The following is a 9,607-nucleotide window of genomic DNA, read 5'->3' on the forward strand; positions in this document are numbered from 1 at the left end:
ATAATATGCCTGGGCAAATTTTGTTCCCTTAGACATACACCTCAATGGCAGTTATATTTACATATTAACATATTAACATATGTATAAAAGAACACTTTAACAAAAATGCCCGGGCTTTTATATATACAATATACAATGTGCAGTTATTATTCCAGTTAGAATTATTCCTCAGCAGCTGCAAACATTATGCCAGTTGCCATTAAAGCTCGCTTACCCTCCTCCTGTCTCTTTCTTAAAATCTCAGACGTCCCTGGAGTTAATGGGGACTGCCATATATTCCTAGTCACTGGTCCCTGAGTGCTAGAATCAGAGTTGTTATTGGCATCCCCCTGGGGTTGCAGATTAAGAAGCCCGGGAGTCGGAGGGGCTGCAGGTGGGGGTGGTGGAATATAGGGAGGCAGTGGGGCTGGGATCTCTAATTCTCGGTTTTTCTTGTGCCTCCCATCCCCTCCTTTTTCTTTTAGAGGATATAAATTGGCTCGAGTTTCCGAGCTGATCCACAAATGTGCATATTCACTTTCTTCCAAACTAAAAGGTTCTTTTGAGTTTACATAAATATTTAGGGCCTGGCAAACCCAATCTTCAAAGGACCCAAATACAGGCCAGTAAAGGTGGTCTCCTCAAATCTGTTTACCACCCCAAACTTCAACACAATAATGTATCATTTTTACTTTATTCCTTCCCCGCCTAAAAGGGGAATCCTGCCAATTTTTAATCATTAATCCCGGGGTAACCTAACATCAGACGTTACCCCACCCATGGGACCAGAAGGCTTACTCTTCTTCTGTCCCATCTTCCGGAGCGCCTTCACACACACACGCACGAATCGCTTCCCCCTTTTCGTGGCCCAGTCCCTCGCGGGATGTGGGAACCGCACTACTGAGGGGTCCACACTCGCTTCGTCCGCAATTGGACGTCTCACAGCGACACGCTCCAGGATACCCAACCCCAACCGAACGGATCACTGGCCTATACTTACTCACTCCTGAGTCTTCGTTCGGTCTTCATGCACAAAGATTACTAGGGGTTGCCGGCTTTATTTGCTTGCTGCCGAATTTAGGGTTCGTCGGTGAAGGATTTGAATGAAAGCAGTCCTAGCGAAGGCCGCTGAAATCAGCGAGGCGCCCCCTCCGAAGGTCTTTCAATCAGATTGCCTTCATCCGAGTCACGGCACCAAATTTGTTATAAGTTGCCCCCTTAATTAATTTTCAGAGAGCATTGCATTAATAATAGAAAGGAATTTATTGAGTAAGCAACAGCAAGCAAAACAGCGCTGGGCGGCCGGGGAGTCTCGGCTCCACCAACGGCGCGCACCTCACCCCCGCCAGGGTCCCTTTTTATATCTTGGTGATTTCAGGATTACGCAGCACATCCTGGTGTATTCTGCGACTGCGCGCACTGTTGCTAGGGGGTCGTCTCTGTCCCTCTGGTGGTCGTGAAGATGAAGGCCGTAGTCTTTCTCAGCGTTGTGGTTCAACTTTTTTCTTTATTTGGTCATGTTGGCCCAGCGTGAGACAGGAAGGCAAGATGTTGATACACTAGTTTAACAACTTATCAGGAGATGGTTACATGAACTTTGCAGCAGTGGTTTTTTAACAAAAGAGGCTACTGAGATGCAGAAGGAGAGAAGGGGAGGGGGTTCTCTATTTTGTTACATTAAGCAAAAGAATTTTCATAGTGTCTAGCCAAGCATTATACAGCTCCTTACTTCAGCAGGGAGTTTTCACAACTCCCGTTCCTCAAACAGAACTCCTTGTTTTTATAATACAAAAGACAATGAACAAACATTTATTGTGTATTACACCAGCAGAGTCAGATCATGCTTCACCATTTTATTGCCCGAATAGCCCAGCTTTTATAGTGAATTTTACAGGGGTGGACAGTGTTTCACACAAGATTATTGGTCAAAAGCACTCAGACAAACCGTTAAGAAAATAACACCACCTGCAAGAAAAGAACCCCCCTTTTGATTAGAAGTTAGGAAAACAACCCCCTTTGTGCTTAACGGCCACGTAGACCTAGTCCTTGAGGCCAGCTGCTGATAACAATATTATCTGAGTTCCTTAATTGGGTGATGTGGGAGTCATTGCAGCGGGAGCTTCTCACAGTTACTCTGGCAGCTTGGTTTGCTCAGCTACAGCAGGCCCTGAGATTTCTAAGGCCTACCCCTGGTTGCTTAAAGCAAGCTTAGATCGAACAATTATGCCAATTCCCAACACCTCCCCTTTCCCAGGTGATTGGGTTTGGGTGCTGGGCGGGGCTAAATGCTATATGAGCCCCAGGCATGCCATCAGGGAGCTCATTCTGCCTGGGCTGCTCTTTGGGGTCAGTGCTTTCTTTTTCCTTCTGTCCGTTGCAGGGTTGTTTAGGCAGGCTGGAGTCTATGGATTTCTGGGTTTTAAGTGCTTGGAATTCACTTAGTAGAAGGATGTTTAGTAGGGGCTGCTGGCTCACTGTTTTTGGGATGGTGGGATACTCTTCTGTTTTTTAAGCTATATTTTAATCTCTAGATATATAAAATCACTGGTGTAACTCACCAGAGGACTAAAACCAGCTTGACTGCATGCTACGTGTGGCTTGGCAGTGTAGATGCAGCATTACCAAGAGACTGAGCAGGGTTGTATCAGAGTCACCTCTTTCCTCTGCAAAGGGTAAGTCTGTGATTACCCCTGCCGAGGCTTGTGTGTGTGCATGTCTTTTTGGATCTTGTGGAGCTCAGTTTTCTTTTTTGTTTTTCTTTGTGTGTATGCATGTTCTTCTTTTTTTTTTTTTTTTTTTTGTGAGGGTCAAATAGTGTGTGTGCTGAGTGTGGTTAGAATGAGGAGGTGGGGAGCTGCTCAGGACTGGTAGGTTTGGTTTCTAGGAGTATGCGGCATCCTTCCTCTGCGACGTGACTAATTGTTGGGCTGGAACTTTCCAGCTCGTGTGTCTTAAGCAACGTAGCTTGTGTAGCGTGTGTTGTGTGTCCTGGGCAGAGTTTGCAGTGGTGCTGTGAACGAAGAATCTCAGAGCTGTTGAGCAGCTGAAGTACCGGAGCTGGGAAGAGAGAGGTATTATTGCAGTAGGTACGCTGTGGCTGTGAGGTGCCTCAGAGTGTGTGTTTCTCTTGTCTCTACAGGTGCTTTGTGCAGTTGTGGACAGGGAAGGGAAATCCTCGTGTCACGAAGCTCTGAGGGAAGGTTTGTGTTGTCAGCCTGGTCATCCCTTATCTGAAGCGAAGGGAAGACACTCAGGTGTTTCCCTGTGAGGGTCCGAGGTGAGGCTGTTTGGGATAGAGGAGCAGTGTGGCAGGTGGGTGCTTGCAAGCACAGTGGTCGTTGTGTCCTTTTGTGTTCCCAGGTGGCGTGGGTGATGCTGGCCGCTCCTTTCAAGCTTGGACCTAATTTGCAGGTACAGAGGCAAGTGGCCTGCTGTTTTGAAAGGATAAAACTAAAGATGGGGTCCCTTTTGTTGTTGAGGGATGGGTGCTACTGCTGTCAGCTGAATGTTTATCTTCTGCCTGTGTTTTTCCTTTGTTCAGGGTGAAACGCAGTGCGCAGTGCAGGACGTCTTGACCCGAGCTGCCTCTGCAGTGACTCTGGTGCGTGATGAGCAGAGGTAACTGTTGGTTTTGGGGTGCGGTTGTCACTGCAGTTATTTTCCTACATCCAATAGAGTAAAATTCCAGTTTGCCTTCTAAAGGTGCTATAAGTGGGTAAAGAGAACAGATGGAAGCATCTGCCACGTGGGGCAGGCAAGTGGCTGAGGTATAGGAGGGGATGAGAGTATGTGATTTTTTTTTCTGGGGATGAAATGGAATCAATTTTGTTGGTGTATAATCTGTTCTGCTCCTAGATTTTTCTTTCAATGTGAAGAAAAGTTTGAGCTAATTCCAGGTAAGAAAGTTCCAGTTACTCGCTGGGTCGTATTGTCCTTTTAATATTCAAAGCTGCAGCAAAAGCATGAGGATTGTTGCTTTTAGAAACACCCCAGTTCTCTTGTCTGCACTCTGCATGCTGTTCAGCTAAAGCAGACTAAAAAAAATAAATACAGGAAACACACACACGCACAAAAAACAATAATAACAAAAAAAAAAACACCATTGGGTGATGTGTTTTGAACGTAACGATCATTTAATCCCTTTGTTTTCCCAGGTGGTGTGGATGATACTGGTTGCACTGTTGGAGCTTGGATTTGGAGAGGAACAGGTGAGCAGATCCGTATGTTGCATCAGCAGTAGTCAGCATTGTGGAGAAGGTGGGCATCATGGCTGGCATACTAGTGAATGCTGGTAGTCTGTTTGTTTTTGCAGATGATGATGAGCCTGGCAATTGACTAAGATGACAATCAGTGCCTGTGCATTTCTTGAGGCGGAGGGAATTTACCATGCAGCAACCTGAGAGCTAAGTTGGGGGTCACCTGGTATTTGCGTATCTGGGGTGGCTAATGGGAGCTGGGAGCCAGAGGAGCATGGTGCCTGCTGGCTGACTAGACTTGGTGCCACGGTGAGGGTGGTTCAGGCTGGGTCACCAGGCTAATAGAAGCAGTGGGATTATTTTGTAGCATGAGTGGGTGCGCCAGGCAGGACAGTTTCCTTCTGTTCGTCTGTCCTGTAGTGTTGCTTCTGCAATGTCTGTTCTGTGCTTCTCAGGTCTTGATATCCTTCTAGCTTTTTACACTGGACTGACCAGACAGGCGACTTGGTAGCGGTGCTGAAGGGCCTCAGTGCTTGTTTTGTCATCATGACTCTGATCTGAGCACTTCTTGTCTTGCAGTCGCTGCTTGAAGTGCAGATCTGTTTCAGGTCTCGTGCATCGTATTCGGTTTGAGATCGCGTCTGTTTCCATCCTCATTCTTGTGGAAGTCATCTGGGCTGCATCAGGAGCTCTTGCTTGGGAATTGATTACCTAAGCATCTTCTTATGGGGTTTTCTCTCCCCATCCTTCTGGTCTCTTGTCTTGAAGGCAGGCTTTTTAGGCCTCCATCATCACAGTTCTGGCAGTTGCTTCCAGTCACGTGTCGTGACATTTGAGTCTCTGCTTGGGTCTGCTGCAGAGCACCTATTCTGACTTGCTGTTGCCATAGGGCTTCCCTCTGGGGGTCGCTTTTACTTGCGCCATGTTGTGTGTTTTGTTTGTAATGTTTGTGGCGTGCCTGTGTGTGTATGTGTTTGGTCTGGAGCTGTCCTGCCTGGCAGTTAGTGATGACAGCTAACGTGGCGGTGCATGGGTGTACGAATACATTGTCTGGACTGTTTTGGCAAAGACATCCGGTCAGCCTCTGGGCGCATACCGAAGGGCAGCTGGCACAGTCATCTCTGGAGGTTGGGAGATGTGGATTTGGCAGAGTTGATCTGCTTGCGAGCAGATGCTCGCATAATGCTTGAACGGTGCACTGTCAAATCTTGAAAGCTTACAGATAAGGGGTTTTGAAAGTTTTATTTTTATTTCTCTCCTGTCCCCAGTAGAGTGTGTACCTTTAGTAGGAACTGCTCACAGGAAAGAGCTCCTTCTGGAACTGTCCAGCACTCGGTAGGCAGCTCGGTGACTGGCTAGATCTACTTCTGAGGTGCTGAGGCAAGGGGGCTGCTGTTTTGAAACGATAATTTGTAAATGGGGTCCCTTCTGTTGTTGAGGGATGGGTGCTAATGCTGGCAGCTGAATGATTATCTTGTGACTGTTTTCATTTGCTTAAGCTGAAACACAGTGTACAACACGGGACTTGACCACAGCTTCTTTTAGCAAGGTGAGCAATGAGCAGATCTAGCAGTTACTTTAGTGGTGCGGTTGTCACTGCAGTTAGTTAACTACACAAAATACAGTAAAAATCCTGTTTATATTTCAGAGGTGTGTTGTAGCTGGCTTGAGAGCAGATGGAAGCATCTGCCTCGAGGGCAGGTGAGGGGGCCGAGGTAAGGGAGCAGATGAGAGTAACTGTCCTAGCTGTGCTGTGTCTTTGGATGCTGCCTCAGCATATGCTGTTCTTTTTGTTTCACAGGTGTGTCGCACAGGCTCAGAGGGGCTAAGCTGCACTCTGAAGAGCAGCACGAGAAGGGCGGGCTGTTTGTGAGCTGGATTGGAGCAGAACTGCCAAGTAGCACAAGGTGACTGCGAAGGGTCTTGCTTTGCAGGTGCCATGGCAGGCTCTCCACAGAAGTGGTAGAGGATTTGAGAAGAGGTTGCAGATCATCGAGGAGTGACACGTGCAGGGATGGCTTGAAAAGGGTATGGCTGCTTTCTCTTCTGTTTATCAGGTGTCCCAGGCAATGTGGGCTGTGATGTTAGTCTTTAGAATTGGAACAAAGCAGGTGCTGATTGCTGTCTTCTTTGGTAGGCAAAGAGTTGCCAGAAGCCCTGTCCTGTGCTGTGTAACCTGGGCATGCCTCGCTGAGTATGGAGCTTGCTTTCCAGCAGTTCCCAAAACCTGTGTTGAATCTGAAATGCTGCGTCTGTGTTAGGTTTGGGGTTGCACCTTGGTGAGTGTAGGGATGGGTTTTAAGTGGGTGCAGCGGAGGGCCTGGCCCCAGTGTCCTGTAGTGTGTTTTGACCCATCAGCATAACCTTTTGGTTCTCAGATAGCCTACTGAAGTAAGTGATTTCTCCTGTGAGTGGAACGGAATTGAATTCTTCTTTTGGCATGTAATCTGTTCTGCTCCTAGATTTTTCTTTGTAAATGAAAGATTGAGTTAATTCCAGGTGGAAAAAAAAGTTACTTGCTTGTTTGTATTGTCCTTTCAATATTGAAAGCTGCAGCAAAAGCATGGGGATTTTTGTTTCTAGAAACACCCCAGTTCTCTAGCCTGCACTCTTCATGCTGTTGAGCTAAGCCATATAAAGAAGTTAATAAAACCACAGCTGCTGCTCCTCCTCTTTCTGCTTTTTTGTGTGCTTTCCCCTTGCACTTTCCCATGTGATTGGCTTCAGGTTCCAGGTGGGACCTAATGGTAACTGAGTTGCAGGTATGCCATGAGAGAGCTCCTTCTGCCTGGGCTGCTCTTTGGGGTAAGTGCTTTGGTTTTCCTTCAGTTGTGTGGAGGGTTCTTTAGGTGGGTCAGAGTCTATGGACTGATGCATTTTCAAGTAGAAACCAGTACTCCTATCTTTTTGAGGTGGCAACTGGTAGGATCTGTCATTGTAAAGCAATCTAGTAGTAGGTGCCTGTATTGCATGCAGCTCTTCCTCAGGTGAGTAGTTGTTATATCAGTTTTATGGATAGTATGGTGAGGTTACTTTGTGTGTTTGTTTTGTGGTTCTGGGTCCCTTATGATTTTTGCAGAATTACGGGGCTTTTTGTGAGTCTTTGCCTATATGTCAAATCTTATCAAAGTCACAACCTTGGTGGCAAAGGGATGGAGAATGGTTTAGGAGAAATGTATCATTGAAGCTCCCTGTGTGAGCGTGTATCTGAAAATGGCAGCATTGGGCATGTAAGGGGTGTTCTGCTTCAGGTTTAGGGACAGTTTATTGTATTTCTGGAGCTTTTGCCTGTGGTTTTGCTGTCTGAGTCTTTAGACCTTGCAGCCTTCTAGTCTTGATGTCCTTGAATTGACATATCATAAGTATGTTTATGAGGTGTGGCTAGGTAGTTGTATTTCGGAAACAGTTGAGCATGGTTCCTTGACCACATCAGTGCACTAGTGCTTAGAGAGTGAGCAGGGTCACCTCCTTCATGTCTAAAGAATAAGTCTGTTGGGGCCCATTTCGGCGCGGCGCCGCCCGGGCCCATTTCGGCGCGGCGCCGCCCGGGCCCATTTCGGCGCGGCGCCGCCCGGGCCCATTTCGGCGCGGCGCCGCCCGGGCCCATTTCGGCGCGGCGCCGCCCGGGCCCATTTCGGCGCGGCGCCGCCCGGGCCCATTTCGGCGCGGCGCCGCCCGGGCCCATTTCGGCGCGGCGCCGCCCGGGCCCATTTCGGCGCGGCGCCGCCCGGGCCCATTTCGGCGCGGCGCCGCCCGGGCCCATTTCGGCGCGGCGCCGCCCGGGCCCATTTCGGCGCGGCGCCGCCCGGGCCCATTTCGGCGCGGCGCCGCCCGGGCCCATTTCGGCGCGGCGCCGCCCGGGCCCATTTCGGCGCGGCGCCGCCCGGGCCCATTTCGGCGCGGCGCCGCCCGGGCCCATTTCGGCGCGGCGCCGCCCGGGCCCATTTCGGCGCGGCGCCGCCCGGGCCCATTTCGGCGCGGCGCCGCCCGGGCCCATTTCGGCGCGGCGCCGCCCGGGCCCATTTCGGCGCGGCGCCGCCCGGGCCCATTTCGGCGCGGCGCCGCCCGGGCCCATTTCGGCGCGGCGCCGCCCGGGCCCATTTCGGCGCGGCGCCGCCCGGGCCCATTTCGGCGCGGCGCCGCCCGGGCCCATTTCGGCGCGGCGCCGCCCGGGCCCATTTCGGCGCGGCGCCGCCCGGGCCCATTTCGGCGCGGCGCCGCCCGGGCCCATTTCGGCGCGGCGCCGCCCGGGCCCATTTCGGCGCGGCGCCGCCCGGGCCCATTACTCAGGTGGAGCTACTGAGCAGGTGAGATAAAGGAGTTGGGAACGGAGTGGTATTGCACAACTGTATGTTGCATTAGTTGTAGTGTGCTTTGTGCAGGAGGTAGGTTTTAGGGCTTGCATGGTAATGAATGCTGGTTCTCTGCGTTGACAGATGGGGATGAGCCTGTTTAAAGTAATTCCAGTTCAAAAAGTTTCAGTTATTAGCTTGGTGATATTGTCAATTCAAAATTAAAACCTGCAGAAAAAGCCAAAGGCGATTTTTGCTTCTAGAATCACTGCAAATATTTGGGCTGCTCTCTGCATGCTTTTGAGATAAAGTTGTTTTTAAAAAAGAAAGGAAAAGAAAAACAGCCACTTCTCTTGCTCTGTTTCTACTTTCTTGTGCTTTGCCCCTCCCATTTCCCAGGTGATTTGGTTTGGGTGCTGGGCGGGGCCAAAAGGTATATGAGCCCCAGGCATGGCATCAGAGAGCTCCTTCTGCCTGGGCTGCTCTTTGGGGTCAGTGCTTTGTGTTTCCTTCAGTCAGTTGCCGGGTTCTCTAGGCAGGCTGGAGTCTATGGATTTCTGGATTTCTAAGTGCTTGGAATTCTAGATCTCTAAGTGCTTGAAATAGAGGGATATTTAGTAGAGGCTGCTGGCTCACTTTTTTTTGGTTTGGCCGCATATTCTCCTGTTTTTGACCTATATTTTTAAACTCTACATGTTTAAAACCACTTGTTTTAGTCCCCTGGAGAGTTACACCAGCTTGATTACATGCTACATGTGGCTTGGCAGCGTAGATGCAGCATTACCAAGAGACTGAGCAGGGTTGTATCAGAGTCCCCTTTTTCATCTGCAAAGAGTAAGTCTGTGATTACTCCTGCCGGGGTTGCTGTGTGTGCGTGTCTTTTTGGCATTTGTGGAGCTCTGTTCTTTTTGTTTTGTTTGTGTGTGTGTATGTTCTATGTTTTTGGTTTTCTGAGGGGTAAACAGTGTGCTGAACGTGGTAGACAGGAGGAGGATGGGAGCTGCTCAGGACTGGTAGGTTTGGTTTCTAGGAGTATGCGGCATCCTTCCTGTGTGATGCGACTGATTGTTGGGCGGGAACGTTCCAGCTTGTGTGTCCTAAGCAATGTAGCTTGTGTAGCGTGTATTCTGTGGCCCGGGC

Source organism: Aythya marila (assembly GCF_965140915.1).
Source record: "Aythya marila genome assembly, contig: HAP1_HAP1_SCAFFOLD_361, whole genome shotgun sequence".
In the NCBI taxonomy this organism is placed as follows: Eukaryota; Metazoa; Chordata; class Aves; order Anseriformes; family Anatidae; genus Aythya; species Aythya marila.